This window comes from Dreissena polymorpha, chromosome 1, assembly GCF_020536995.1.
Source record: "Dreissena polymorpha isolate Duluth1 chromosome 1, UMN_Dpol_1.0, whole genome shotgun sequence".
Lineage (NCBI taxonomy): Eukaryota > Metazoa > Mollusca > Bivalvia > Myida > Dreissenidae > Dreissena > Dreissena polymorpha.
In genome coordinates, this window is record NC_068355.1 from 131602624 (window position 1) to 131617236 (window position 14613).

Below are 14613 nucleotides of genomic sequence, written 5' to 3' on the forward strand. Positions count from 1 at the left end.
AAGTTTATTACGAAACTTAACGATGATCGAGCCCTGTCAAATGTCTTTAAAGCTTTAAAAATATTTTTTAAGCCTCTTTCCGAAGGCCGAGGCCCTTTTCCGCTACGAGCCCTTTTCGTGGTACTCGCCCCTTTCCGTTACTCGATCGTATCGTACGGCATTCAAAAATATTGTAAAATTATATCATTTCTTGATGGATTTGAATGAAATGTAAAATATAAACACAATTAAAGGTACTGTTTATGAAAATAGCAATAAATAATTTTTCAAACATTGAAAATAAATACATTTAGGCCCTTTCCGAACACCGAAAGCCCTTCCCGCTATTCGGTAATACTGCAAATATCCGCCATCATGAACTATTTTAAGTTATCGATTAGCGAAGTTAAGCATTTCAATATCATATTGTAAAGCAATATGTTAACCAAATTACATATTGATTACGTATTTGCTAGGTGAATGTTTTTCATTTTTCGGCATTCATACGATATGCACATTTTATTTAATGTTTAAAACACGTATATTTTTCGGATTTGTTCGTTTTCGGATACAGCAATTTGTCTCTGATTTATTTTTTACTTCCATTATTAACAAACCAATAATGACGAATACAAATGCGGTGATGCAGACGTTCTGATGAATAATATTTGCTCAGTTTTCACAAGAAATTGCAACTAGGAATACTATAAAATAGTACAATTATTTGAGAGGGCTGGAGGGGGGGGGGCATTGCCCTTAATCTCCGTTGGGGACCTGTGTTCCTAGACCCCGGCCTAATTTTCCGGATTTTAAATTTGGAACAATTGACATCCCTGATAATATTATTAGGTAGGAGTGCTGGACACACTCCGGGTCCCAACATTATGCAGCCTCAGCGCGGAGGTAACTCATTACCTTGGAAAAACACAAATACACAGACTGGGTGCAGCCTAGGCGCGTATAGACTCAAACAAGGCAACAAACTGAAGTGCGGGCACAATCATTTAAAATTTACATATTGAATACGATATTCTAACAGAAATTACACAACCACCTAAGTGTACATACCATGTTTGATATTTCGTTCGATTGTTAGATTTCAGCATATACATGTATTAGGTAATTTCGCTATTAGTTAACTTATCCATATGTTCGTGGGCGAACTCGGATAGTCAAGTGCTCATACGATTGAACTCACATGGTCCGGCTATGTGCTCATACCTACTTTTGAGAATCATCATGAAGGTATTGCCATACTTAAAGAATGTGACCCGCCTCCCAGTTTCGCTCAATGGGTCAAGTTACCCACGGGTACTACTTCCCCGTACCCCTAAACTTTTTTCGTACCAAAAATGTTTCGTACGCAAATTTTTTTCGTACCAAATTTTTTTTCGTACCCAAATTTTTTATCGTACCCAAATGTTCGTATCAACATACACAATTGTGGTGATATAGATAGACTTAAATTGATGTTTTATATCCATCCACTTCAAAAGCATCGTCACACCAGTACTGTCAGTACTTTGATTTTTTCAGAAACGGAAGTGGAACGATGTACGGAACTAAAAGTTCTTCGCTACCAGTTTAGTCGAACTTATCTTGTTATATTTTGTGAATATTATTCTTTGCAAGCATGCCTGGTAGATATCGATACCACCTGTTTATATGCGCAATTTTTAAGCCGAAGTATGAAATCGCTTCAAAGCATTAAACATGATATCAATGGTATTCGCATTTACCACGCCTTTAGAGGCGTTGAATTACCTGACATTTCCGATATTTCTTTACAATTGACGTACATGGGTCTAGGAAAATTACATAGTATATGTTTTCTTTAGGGAGTCATTAATCCATGTACCTGAATATAAGGCTGGCAGGACATAATACATTTTCTCGAGACTGACATTTTGGAGCATTGACTGTCAAGTGGAGGACAGTTTTTTCGGAGTGTAAATAAATAATCCCAATCGTTCAACTTGTATTCTTGATCTTTCACAACATTCAGCATCATGTGTCTGACCAAGGCAAGGCAGTTCACTTTTTCGAGTGAAAGTCATACCTCAAACACCCATTTACGACATTAAATGATATTACCACGGATTACAATTTCTTGATGTAGATGAAGCTGGTATTTTATACTACAACGAGAAAGATTATCCTTAAGGAGAGCCTTGAGCGCTCTTGAGATCGCCATCAGACGATAATAATCGTATGCCAATGTGCAAGGACATTCCATCTCACCCTTTGCAACGTTAGTGGTTTCTGTATTACATATTGGCTAATTTTCTTATATTTCTTCCTCCATGATGTTTGTACATACATTTTGTAGTGAAAATGTTGATATTTTATGCATAAGGGAAGTTATTCGATAGTATACGTATACTTCACTATAAGGAGTTTTACACCTTATTGTTTTCTATGGTGTATATGTTTAATCAATATAATCTTTTCTGCGACTCAACATTGTAAACAGTTAAGTTACTTGAAGAAAAAATAAATAGGTTTAAACTAAAACTAAATGATTTATGAGTGTAATACTTCAGTTATATCATATGTTTTGCATAACTCTTATTCGCAAATATAAAAATCGATCGATTTTCAAGTTTTGATCGTGGTGTAAGAATTGTTACCATGCAAACATTTTTTACTGCATAAATATGAAGCTGTTGTGTTGTGGTTTTGATCTGTAAATATTGATTCTATTTATTATTGCATGATACGACTTGGATGTTGTGTAAAACGGTATGGTATATAAGCAATAAAAACTATTTATTTTTCCACTTGTCAATGTTATTTCATACTTACACCATTTTTACAAAATATCTAGTTACATAAACACATTTTATCACATGCCATACCCTGTTTCACATGTATTATAACCATTACGAATATTTTTATCTTACACATGTGTAATATACTTCTTAAGCGTTTTCATTGGCTTAGTTTTCGTTTATTGACTATTCGCATTGTGTTATTTTGCTGAAATGACGTGCAACGTCAAATGACGTCACGAAATGTAAACAACATTCGGGATTTATCATAATATTTGCGTAATTATTTATTTAATTTGCTCATTTAAAAGCATGTGATAAAACCGATCTGACACTCGTTCTCATATCATACCATATTTTTTTAACTCGTCACGGAAATTCGACAAAGGCTCACATAGTAACAAAATTCCTGAACTCGTTTAATAAAATATGCAATGATATGACAACTCGTGCCAGATCCTATATTTAAGAATTTTTCCACACAAATTCATATATAGATTCCAAAACATTAATATAGCAAATACCAAATGTGTAAAAAAATATTGCGCAACAAAATATCGTGCTTTTCGATTACATGTCAAATGCACTACAAGGGTGTGTGGCCTCAAAATACTAACTTGCAACATCATATTTAATCTGAAATACAAATTCTTACACTTGCAAACACTTCAAATATCAAACAACATGTCAAATAATATTTTACGGTAATTTGCAATAGACGTTCTAAAAATGAATGGTTTAAAAGAATGAAAACTGCGCTCTTAATTGTTTGTGTTGTTATATTGTGATAAAACACTGCGATTGAGATAAATACCCAAATATTTGCAACGCTCAGTAAGGATTTTTTTGTTTTGTTTTGTTAGTTTAAACCTATTTATTGTTCCCTTACGGTGAAACCGGGGGGGGGGGACTTATGGTTTGCACTCCGTCTGTCTGTCTGTCTGTCTGTCTGTCTGTCTGTCTGTCTGTCTGTCTGTCACACTATTCTGGATCCTGCGATAACTTTAAAAGTTTTTCATATTTTTTCATGAAACTTGAAACATGGATAGATGGCAATATGGAGATTATGCACGTCATTTCATTTAATCCTACGCCAAAAATTATGGTTGCTATGGCAACAAATATAAAAAATACTTTACTGACAATGGAGGAGTTTCACCGGTAGGGGACCATATTGATTGGCAATCTCTTGTTTTAGCTCGATTACATCGAAAGCCTAAGGCTTATTTGAAACGCTATCGAGTCCGTTTTCTGGGACTAGAACCAGTACTTGGTGTCTATGGGGGAAATCTAAAGATCGCTCCTCTAAAGGGGGATCGAACCCAGGACCTCACGATCGCTAGGCGGACACCAAAATCACTACACCACAGCGACTCATTGTTATGTTTTGTTGAAAGCTTCTCGATCGTGAGATATGTTTTTCTTCTATACTGGATGGGTAAGCAAATTCACAAAGCAAAATAATATGCAGGTGATACATTAACAGAAGTAAATATAAAAAATACAAATCACAAAAAATAATTATGCTACAATTTATCTACAGAAAGTAATACTACTTAAGCTTAATCAAAATAGTTCATATAAAGTTTTATAGCACACCTTGCAACATACAACATACAAACAAATCTTACTATATATACGAAAACAAAGTTGGTATGGACGATATTATGTTTCATTAAAATAAAAAAGTCGGAACGTTCTAATTCGATGAAAACGTTTGTAAGTTTTTGACTTCAACAAATTACCTTAATTATGAAGGTATCATTTTACTGTTTGCGCGACAAACCGTTCTAGAAGATTTTTAATTGTACCAAGTTATTTCAATGTCCCTCAATGAATGGCAATGCGGAGTATACATTGACGAAGTAGCTTACTAGTTCGGCTTTGGGTACAGGGCTTCTTTCAAAAAAACAACCAAGCATCGATGCGACGAGAATGCATGCGAATAGCACAAACAGTACAGCGTCAAGAATGCTGACGACCTCTTTCCACGAGTAGCTGACGTCAGCAGTAGACGACTCATCGGGCATTTTGCTATCGGTATCACTTAATTCGTCATCTCGACTCGATGCAACGTTGGACCCTTTGAAGCATGATTTGCGTTTTATACATCGCATAAAGAAAATGAAAATGCGAGGGATTGCCACCGTTTCATCAAAACTGGACATTCGCAGAAGGGCCAATGCGAGGATGGTTATCAATGAGCTGCAAATAGTTTGAATAATGAGAAAGGCCGCAATCAACGACACGGATTCAGAATTCTGTGGCAACGATGAAGAAACAAAGAAAAAGCGGTTTTCGTCTTATAGTTAGCTTAAAACTTATGGTGTTCTCAATGGAGTTTTCATCAACATTCCAACTGGCGTCAATAATATCCCAAGCCGAATTGGGTTTGTAATTGGTCAGTTCGATTCCCTTCAATCCACCTTTCATTTCAACCTAACAGTAAGATAATGAAAATACAAATAGTGTCTTTTCTATCGGAGATATAACAAAACAGGTATACCAAAGTTTTAACAGTGCATTGCTGTTCATTCCAAAGAAATACACGTTACCTCTTCTTTGGTGTAACTCCAAGCCTGAAACTTCAGGTAGCAGGTCTGATAGTCAAATGGAAAGTTTGTGATGTCGATCGAACACGTGGATTTAGACACCTTCAAATATGACAAATCACCCGTTATCATATTATATGGTGTTGAAACATCAATGTACATGTTTATATATATATATATATATATATATATATATATATATATATATATATATATATATATATATATATATATATATATATATATATATATATATTTATTTATTTATTTATTTATTTATTTATTTATTTATGTATACTAAAACATGCGAATACATAGTCCCTCACATGGAAAGGCAACCATTGCATTTTTCCGTCCTTTCTGTTCGCAACATTTAGTGACGGTACACCGAGTTCCTTGTAATCCTTGTTGGAATTCCTCAAGGCAATGTCAGGCTTCCATACATCGCCCTGTACATGGAAATTTCAAGAATCGGTATCTGAATGTACAACGTGTTTCATTTCTTGTTATATATATATATATATATATATATATATATATATATATATATATATATATATATATATATATATATATAACACCTTGGCACAATTATTTGCGAATAAAGCTTTTGACTGGGATCAGCAGCTGCTCTAAAGATTTCTGAAGCAATCTCGCTAATTCATCAAGCGTTTTATCATGAAATCACAAGCGTTAATTAATGAATAAACGTTGTATAGTGTTCATTCGGGTTTCGCTCCTTCAAACTTTCTACAATGCTTGAATGATTTGATTCTCCTAGTATGGCTATTTTCCAAAGAGTATTAAGTCAATATTTATGCGTACGTGTACATTAATAATCGTGAACTGAAGTGAAGTACGCCGGTATCGTAACTCTATTTCCAAGATAGTTTTAGTAAATACAGCCGTTCTATTTAAGCCATAATCCAGAGGAAAGCATTAAAAAGAATAATATCGTGTATATAAATTTGTTGTTGTTGTTATACGAATACATTTTCTTAAACATAAATAATTACTCGATGTTTACCTGAGGCCAGAATGCTCTCTCTATGCCATCATAGTTTGTAGAGTCCCATTGTAGAAACTCGTCTGTCCAACCTAGATCTAAAAATGCAGTTGTCTTTAACGTTTCTTGTGCTTCGTTTAGCTCATTTATTGCCAATAGATAAAGGTCGACGAAGATCTCCGATGAAAAAAATACGAATCGTTTGTATTAAATACATTTCTCTTCCGGTGGAGTTTGAACTTAACTGGAACGAATATAAGTATTAGATAATACGTGTGAATGAAATCTTACAATTTAAGGCGTTGAAAATCAAAAACTACATTAACATGGGAATTAATCTTTTTCTCAAATTTTGCGTTCAGAACATGTTTCTAACTAAGAAATCAACCATAATACATACCAATTTTGTTTACATCTGGGACACACGGTAAAGAGAGGTTGATAAGAGGATTACTTATGCAATATTTCACTTGGGGTTTTATCTTGTGTTAAATGGCTCGGTGAGCAAAGTAAAAGAACATTATTATTTTAAAGACGACCTATGGGGAACTATCACTAAAAAGACAATTATAAGTAAAGGTCCTTCGTTTGAGGGCAGCCCTTTCGCTTTTGGAGTAAGGATTGTACTGACTTATAACAGGATGCTCAGTGCTTTCTGAGAGAGAACTGAGTAAAATAAATAAGCATACAGTTGCTGAATGAAAAACTGCATAAGATGTGTGCTAAGACTTGTATTGTAGCATTCTTAATATATATGCGTTCTTTGGACCTAAACTTGGAGTATGAGAGGCTAAAATAATTATATTTAAAAGTTGTTAAAAAAAATCCGTAATAGTCCGTGACTCAGTGAAATCATAATAATGGCACACGCTAAAGTTCTTGTGAAATTTCTTGCTGAATTTAAGACGTTGATTGCTAGTAAAATAACAATCGCAATGATACTAGTTCTTGTTTCCCACAGTACCCAATGAAATGCTCTAAGAAGTTCACTTATTGCATTTTAAGAATGACTGGAAAAACTGGTTGAATTGTTGAACGGCTATATGTACAGTAGATGCATTGACTATTATTCAAAGGAATAAAACAATTGTGCATCTCTATAACAATTTCAGATATCGTTAATCCGTTTTACCGATTGGCGTTTACTGATTTTCAGTGGGTCGGACCTTGTAGTCGTAGGCATCCGTGACGAACAGCTTTTGTTTGAGAGCTTTAACATTCGCTCCTGTTTGGCATGTAACGTCGGACGCATGACCAATTAAAGGGATCTTTTCCCGGTTTGGTAAATTGACAAAATTGGAAAAAAATTCAGATTAGCAAATTTTCGTTTTAGTTATGATATTTGTGAGGAAACAGTATTACTGAACATTTCCCATATTCCAATATAGCCATTATATGTATCTTTTGACGATTTGAAAACCTGAAAATTATAAAGCGTTGCAACGCGAAACGATTGAATAATCTCGAGAGTTCTGTTGTTGTCGTTTAAATTTACGAAACTACGAAGATTGCTTATATAAGGTATAAAATACTTAAACTGTGTATACCCGGCAGAATAGCCGAGAGGGCTAAAGCGTTTTTACTTCAGACTAACTCCAGGGGGCCGTTTCTGGTACAATGCGTAACTTTACGGACGAAAATGTACGTACGTATAAAGTTACGTACAATTTTCCGAATGCGTAAGTGCGTTTCTATAAACCGAACGTAGCCGAAAACTTAGTTGCTATGCTAGAATACTCTCTAAACAGAAGTCGTGTGATTGCGCGGACCTTATAGAGAACATTTGACAGTGTCGTTTCCCGTGTAAAACGATGACTTGCAAAATGGAAGCAGCGAAGAAAAGAAAGATGAATTGGTCGGCGAATGAGATTAACGCGTTAGAAGACGGTTTCGTTGAGTATCAAGAGGTGTTAGAAGGAAAGTTGTCGAATCAATTGACAAGTAAAGTAAAGCTCGAGCTTTACGAAAATTTACAGAAAGGTAAATGTTGTTAAACTTACAGTAGTTTGCTACTTTGCATTTTGCATACAGTATTTATAGCCACACTTTTATGATTTTAATTCTAACATTTACATATCATCAAAAGTGCATTTGTAGGAATATCAAGATTTAATGGTTTAAATATTTTATTTGTCGTCTTCTGTTTAAAATAAGAAAAATCGACTACAGAGACGTCTCAACTACCAACATATATATAGATCTATGGCATATCTACTTCTACGTATTAAAAACATAATTTTAAGGTACCCCTTTAATTAAACATTGCAGTATCAACAGCCAATCCCTCACGCAAAGGTCAGTGGAGGAAGTAAAAAAGAAGCTGTCTGACATCAAAACAGATGTCAGGCAGCAGGAAAGAAAAAGATTAAGAGAAGCTCGGGCTACAGGGGGAGGTCCAGCCATCGCTGATCTAAAAGATTGGCAGGAAAAGGTACACCTACTGATTTACATGTACATGTTTCTTAATTAACATGACCTTATATAAAATAATTAATGCACTCAAACCCAGTAAGTAGATGTAAATGATGTAATATGTCATTTTTTATTCTAGTTTATTTTTTACTTATCTAAATGCTTATACATGTAAAAAAATCATAATAGTCATATATATTTATTGTTTTCTTTATTATATCTGCGTAAAAGCCATTTCATTTTTTATATTTGTGTGTACAAATGTTCTACACATTTTTAAATAGCTACTGAGTGCACTTCCCAAGGTCTCCATAGGTTTTCCAGGAATTGATAACTTCAAAGGTAATATATCTTCAAATCACTATAGTTTCATCAATTGTAATATAACAAATATCAAATAAAATTGCAATACATTACATTTGTGTTGCTAAATAATATGTTACACTTTGTTACGTTATATATATATATATATATATATATATATATATATATATATATATATATATATATATATATATATATATATATATATATATATATATATATATATATATATATATATATTGAAACCTCATTTATTTTAAATATTAAATTCATTATATCTGTTTGTTTTATTTATACTAAATTAGTTCCTAAGTTTTCACTCATTAGCAAAATGAAAGATTAAAAATTAATCAAATATACCATACATTTTCAGTTCAGACGACCTTTACTGCAGAAGACAAAAAACTTTCTGAAGGTATTTGCAAATACTTTAATGTTTACCTCCCACTATATATTTCCTTTCTTCAACCTCCTTAATATATATACACACACATGTAATAGCTTATGAGTTGTTATCTTCACATTTTATAGCCAAAGAAAGTATATTTACTTGTATTACCTCTCTGCAATTATACGTTAAATTTGTTTTTGCTTTTATATAAATTAACATGTTTAATTTAATATGCTAAATTATTTCACATACCAGTAAATATATAAGACAGTGTGATATTCTTAATTTAAGCCTTAACTTAAACCAGATTGTCTTTCACAATGCTTATAATGCATTTTTCACAATGCTTATGATGCATTTTTATTAAATACATAATAGTATTTAAAAATTTTAATATGGACTTGTTTTATAATCAGATGGAACAGCTTCATTGCAAGAAAAAGCAATGAAAAACTATGAAAAAGAAAGTGCAATTAACAAAGGTATAGCTTAAACATACATAATATTTGATTTTTGCAGTGGTTATATTGTTTTAAAATAAATAAAAGCATTTACAGCAAGTTAAATCCTTTCATGAAAAGTTTTATTCCAAAAAATGACATTATAATGATTTATAATTAAAACTATTAAATATTTATAGAAAACATGATATACATATAATTGCAGAAGGTTGAGCTATAAGGAGTACATGTAATGCCATGCTGTATGACCTAGCCTTTATAGCGATGAGGAAGATTGTAAGCATTGTAACAGGGAGGTACCTTGTTTGAACCCCATTGTGGACAGGCATGTTTGAGGATGAGTAACATAATGCCATGAACAATAATATATTAACAAAGATTTTCTTTAAACGTCTTGTTTATTCAGATGTAAATGGCAATCTTTATTAACATAATCTCAAGAGTCATCAATATCTGCAAGCACATCTTCAAAGAGGAAGAATGCGGACGTTGAACAAGGAAGTGCACCAGAAAAAGGTACTTATAATTCATACTTCTTACGTCAATTACTGACTATTACGGGAAGGCTTATTATAGGCAGATATAGTAAAGTCCGTTTCCAGGGAAGAACCAGTACTTGGTGTCTTTATATGGATGAGCTAATGAACGCTCCCTGAGTAGGAATCCAACCTACCAACTCCCGATCGCTAGGCAAACACCTCATCCATTTCACCACCCCAATCTAAGATATATGTATACAATAGGCGTTTAATATTTGGAGCAAGAATTTTTCTTTTAAATAATTTTTAATTAAAATACAAAAACATATTTATAAGAAAAAAATTGATTATTTCAATATTTGTTTACTTATAAATTTGTTTTTGTACAAATGGCATGTTACATACTGTAGATATGGCCAAAATTTATTCAATATTCAAAACCAAACACATTCTTGTTGTTTCAACAATTTAATATACCCACTTGGTATTTAAAAACACATTGTATTGCACTATAATCAAACACATGAACAGATAATTATTTTAATATTGACATAGAGTGCTTATACTAATGCTGCACATTTATATTGCAGGTAGAAAAACAAGCAGAGATAATAACAACAACAGATGTGGAACATGTAAGAACAAACTGACAATACTATATGTCATTACAAAAAATTATTTATTTTATTTAAATTTTATTGTTTCATTTTGGTGTTAGGATGCAGTTTTTCTGTAAGTCGTATAATATAATGACCAAAATGACAAATTTTAAAGTAAATATCTTAAGTTGCAAAAAAAAATATGAAAGAAACTAATTTATATTTTTTTTAAAGAATGAAAAATTCTACAATTCAAAAAAATAATATTTTCACATTTTTTAATAATTAATTCAGCTGAATTTAATTTACTCCATAATCAAGGTCTGCATAAAAACTGCCTACTCAGAAATTTCAAAGTAAAGTTATTGACTGGACACTTATTTTGTGTTTGTAAACATTAATTGTGACCCTGTTGCACAAAATATATTCCCTCACTAGATCTACATGTTACCTATCTACACTCAAAATTTCAGCTCAAGAGCTTCATCCTAATATAATTTATAAAACACAAAATTTATATATAATTAAAGCAACAGTGATCTTGACCCTCAAAAGACTGGTCATAAATGAAACTTCATGTTATGACTTGTTTTCATGTCTGAGCGTGAAAGGAGCTTTAACATGCAAATGTTAATCTGAATTTTCTTTGCACAGTATGAAATAACTCTGCTAAATTGCATGTTAGATTTATAGAGCTTGATCAGTGACCTCTAACAATGACCCAAAACACATGTAAGGAATTTCAATCGAATACATGTCGTAGAAAACAAATATATGAAGGTTGTGCATGTTTGTCAGATACCAACATGTAGGTAAATATTTTAGCTGGAACTATTCTGTGATTAGTCCAGCTAAAAGTATTGCTATCACATAAATGCAAACAAAATTGTGAATGTATTTCAGATGAAGAGCGAATTTTGGCTGTGGAAGAGCAAAAACTGGCTTTGAAAGAACAAAAACTGGAGATAATGCGCCAGCAGTTGCAAGTTCAGGCAGACATTAGAGATGAGCTGCATAACATAAATAGCTTTATCAGCTCTATAAGCAATGTCACTACTTTGGCCTCTTGCAACCCGTAACAATAGTTTATATTCTTTACATATTAGCATAGTTATTGTTTTTGTTTGATTAGTCATATGCATCATATGTAATGCAAAAATGATTGTGAACAACTTTAATTTAAAAATCACTATCATACAATAATGAAGAATGATTAATGTATCTTAAACAAAGAATTTTCAAAATGCCAATTCTTAACATAACTATTGTTATCTTATCTATGAACAAGTACATGTTAATTAGGCTCCATTGGTCATTGTCGCCTCGGGTACTACTTACGTGTACCCCGGGTACTCTTAAGTATACTTACATGTACCCCGGGTACGGTAAATATTTTTAATCGTACCCGGTCGATATAAGACTGTACCTGAGTTGTATTCCCGCCTAAAATCCTATGTCGTAAAACGCGCTACCGATTATCTTAAACAAAATTCTCTTTTTTTTAAACTGCGTCAACATGCTTTGTGAGTATGAGTTTCGATAATATAGAGGCCATTTTACAGAAATTTAACATAAATGTGAATATATTTAATTTAAAAAGAAGCCGACCACGACCGATTAAGCTTTAAATTTCCCGGGTACGTTTTAGTATATTTACCGTTCCCGGGGTAATATGTAAGTATACTTAAGAGTACCCGGGGTACATGTAAGTAGTACCCGAGCCGACAATGACCAATCAAGCGTTAATTAGCCCATTGACATATTACAAATACATTGTTCAAATATTCAATACATAAAATCACATTTTGTATGAAAATGTGTAACAGATCCATTGGATATGATGTTTTATGGTTAAGTTAAACATTGTTCTTGTTAATACATGACTCACTGAGCTGTTTCATCAACTTCATTAAGTTTTATAATAAATTTACTACACTTTGCCGCGTTTGCACGCCATGGCCATTAAGTGGCCCATCAAACACATGTTCGTCATGGTCGTCCTCCTCCAAGACAAGTGGGGTTGGAACATTCATTTCCTTGCACAGATTATGTAATCTCATACATACACTAACAATTTGTGCAGCTTTTGAGGGCTTAACTAAGAGGCATCCTCCACTTTTGTGTAAACATCTATAAAGGCAATATTGCGTGTTTTAGTAATTAAAAAATTTAAAATCAACATGACATATTGCCAAACTGAAATTTGTTGTTAAAAATTGTTTATTGTATATTATAACAATGATTTACAAAATGTAAATAGCTTTAAAATAAACTAAATAGTTTTTTTTCAAATGTGTACAATATAGTACCCTTAAATGTTAACTGTTATAATTTAATAACTGTCTAACAATTGTTTGAATTTCCTGTAACATTTATTTAAGTGTACATATACTTGCCTAAACCTGGATTTCAATATCCCAAATGCCCTCTCCACCACTAGTCTGGTTTTAACATGGGCATTGTTGTAAAGAACCTCTGATGGTGTACTTGGTGTACCAATTGGTGTTAGTAGATATGGTTTTAAACCATAACCACTGTCGCCCAACAGCCAGTTGTTGTTAGTAGTTGTCAGCCACTGCTTCAAGGCACAGTTTTCCATGATTGTGCTGTCATGAACTGAACCTGGCCATTGGGCAACAACATCAGTGAATCTGTAACATATATTTCATTAGTTATTAAAATAGGCTTTCAAAATCATTAAGAATATTTAACAACAGTAATAGTGTTTTATATATTGTTCATGCATAATGATATTGCAGTATATTTCATTAAAATGATATGTATCATGTGTGATAATTTTCTTGATTTATGTAATGAAAAATGGAATGAATGCAATAAATTATGGTGTATACATGTATTTGTTACTTTAGTTAATATTCGCTATTGTTGTTTATTCTGATCTGAAAAGGCAATCCATACCATTTAATGTTTAAGCAACAAAGTGGCAAACTATTCCTTATCCATTATTATCAATGATTAACTGTTTATGGTAAGAACAAAGATACATGTATTTGAATAGTTAAAAAAATAATAAATTGCAAACATAGAATAATGTACCTCATTTCATGGTCCACGACCGCTTGAACATTTATAGCATGCTAGCCCTTCCGGCATACATACACCTCCTCCGCCTCACTTGGTGCAATTATGGGTATTAAGGTTCCATCAACAGCACCAATAACATTTGGAATTTTTCCCAGCATAAAAAAAACAGTTTTGACTCTTCTGAAGTCTTCAGCTGTTATTGGAAAATGGATTGTGTCCATTTTTTTTCAAGCGCTGCCACCACCTTTAAAGAAAAAAGTTCTAAGCTCCTATATAAGGCTAATTACATTATAATTGTTTATTTCCGCACAAAACCTGATGTCGTTAAATGCGCTTCGGAATACGAAACAAAATTCTCTTTGAACAAAACCTGCTTTTGGAGTATGTGTTTCCATAATATGCCGGCCATTTGACAAAATATTGACATAAATATGAACACAATTATTTTGAAAACATTAGCCAACAACGACCAACTTAACGTTATAATACACAGGTACATTTAAGTATATTAAGCTTTCTTGGGGTACATTGAAGTATACTTTAAGAGTACCCAGGGTACATTTGAGTAGTACCTGAGCCAACAAGGACCAATAG

The 14613-nt window shown here is 32.7% G+C and overlaps 1 pseudogene; it reads right to left on the reverse strand.

Annotated features, from left to right (window-relative positions):
• Positions 1 to 11202: 11202 nt before the first annotated feature.
• LOC127867149 (putative nuclease HARBI1) lies at positions 11203 to 14258 on the reverse strand (annotated as a pseudogene).
• Between the last annotated feature and the right edge of the window lie 355 nt (positions 14259 to 14613).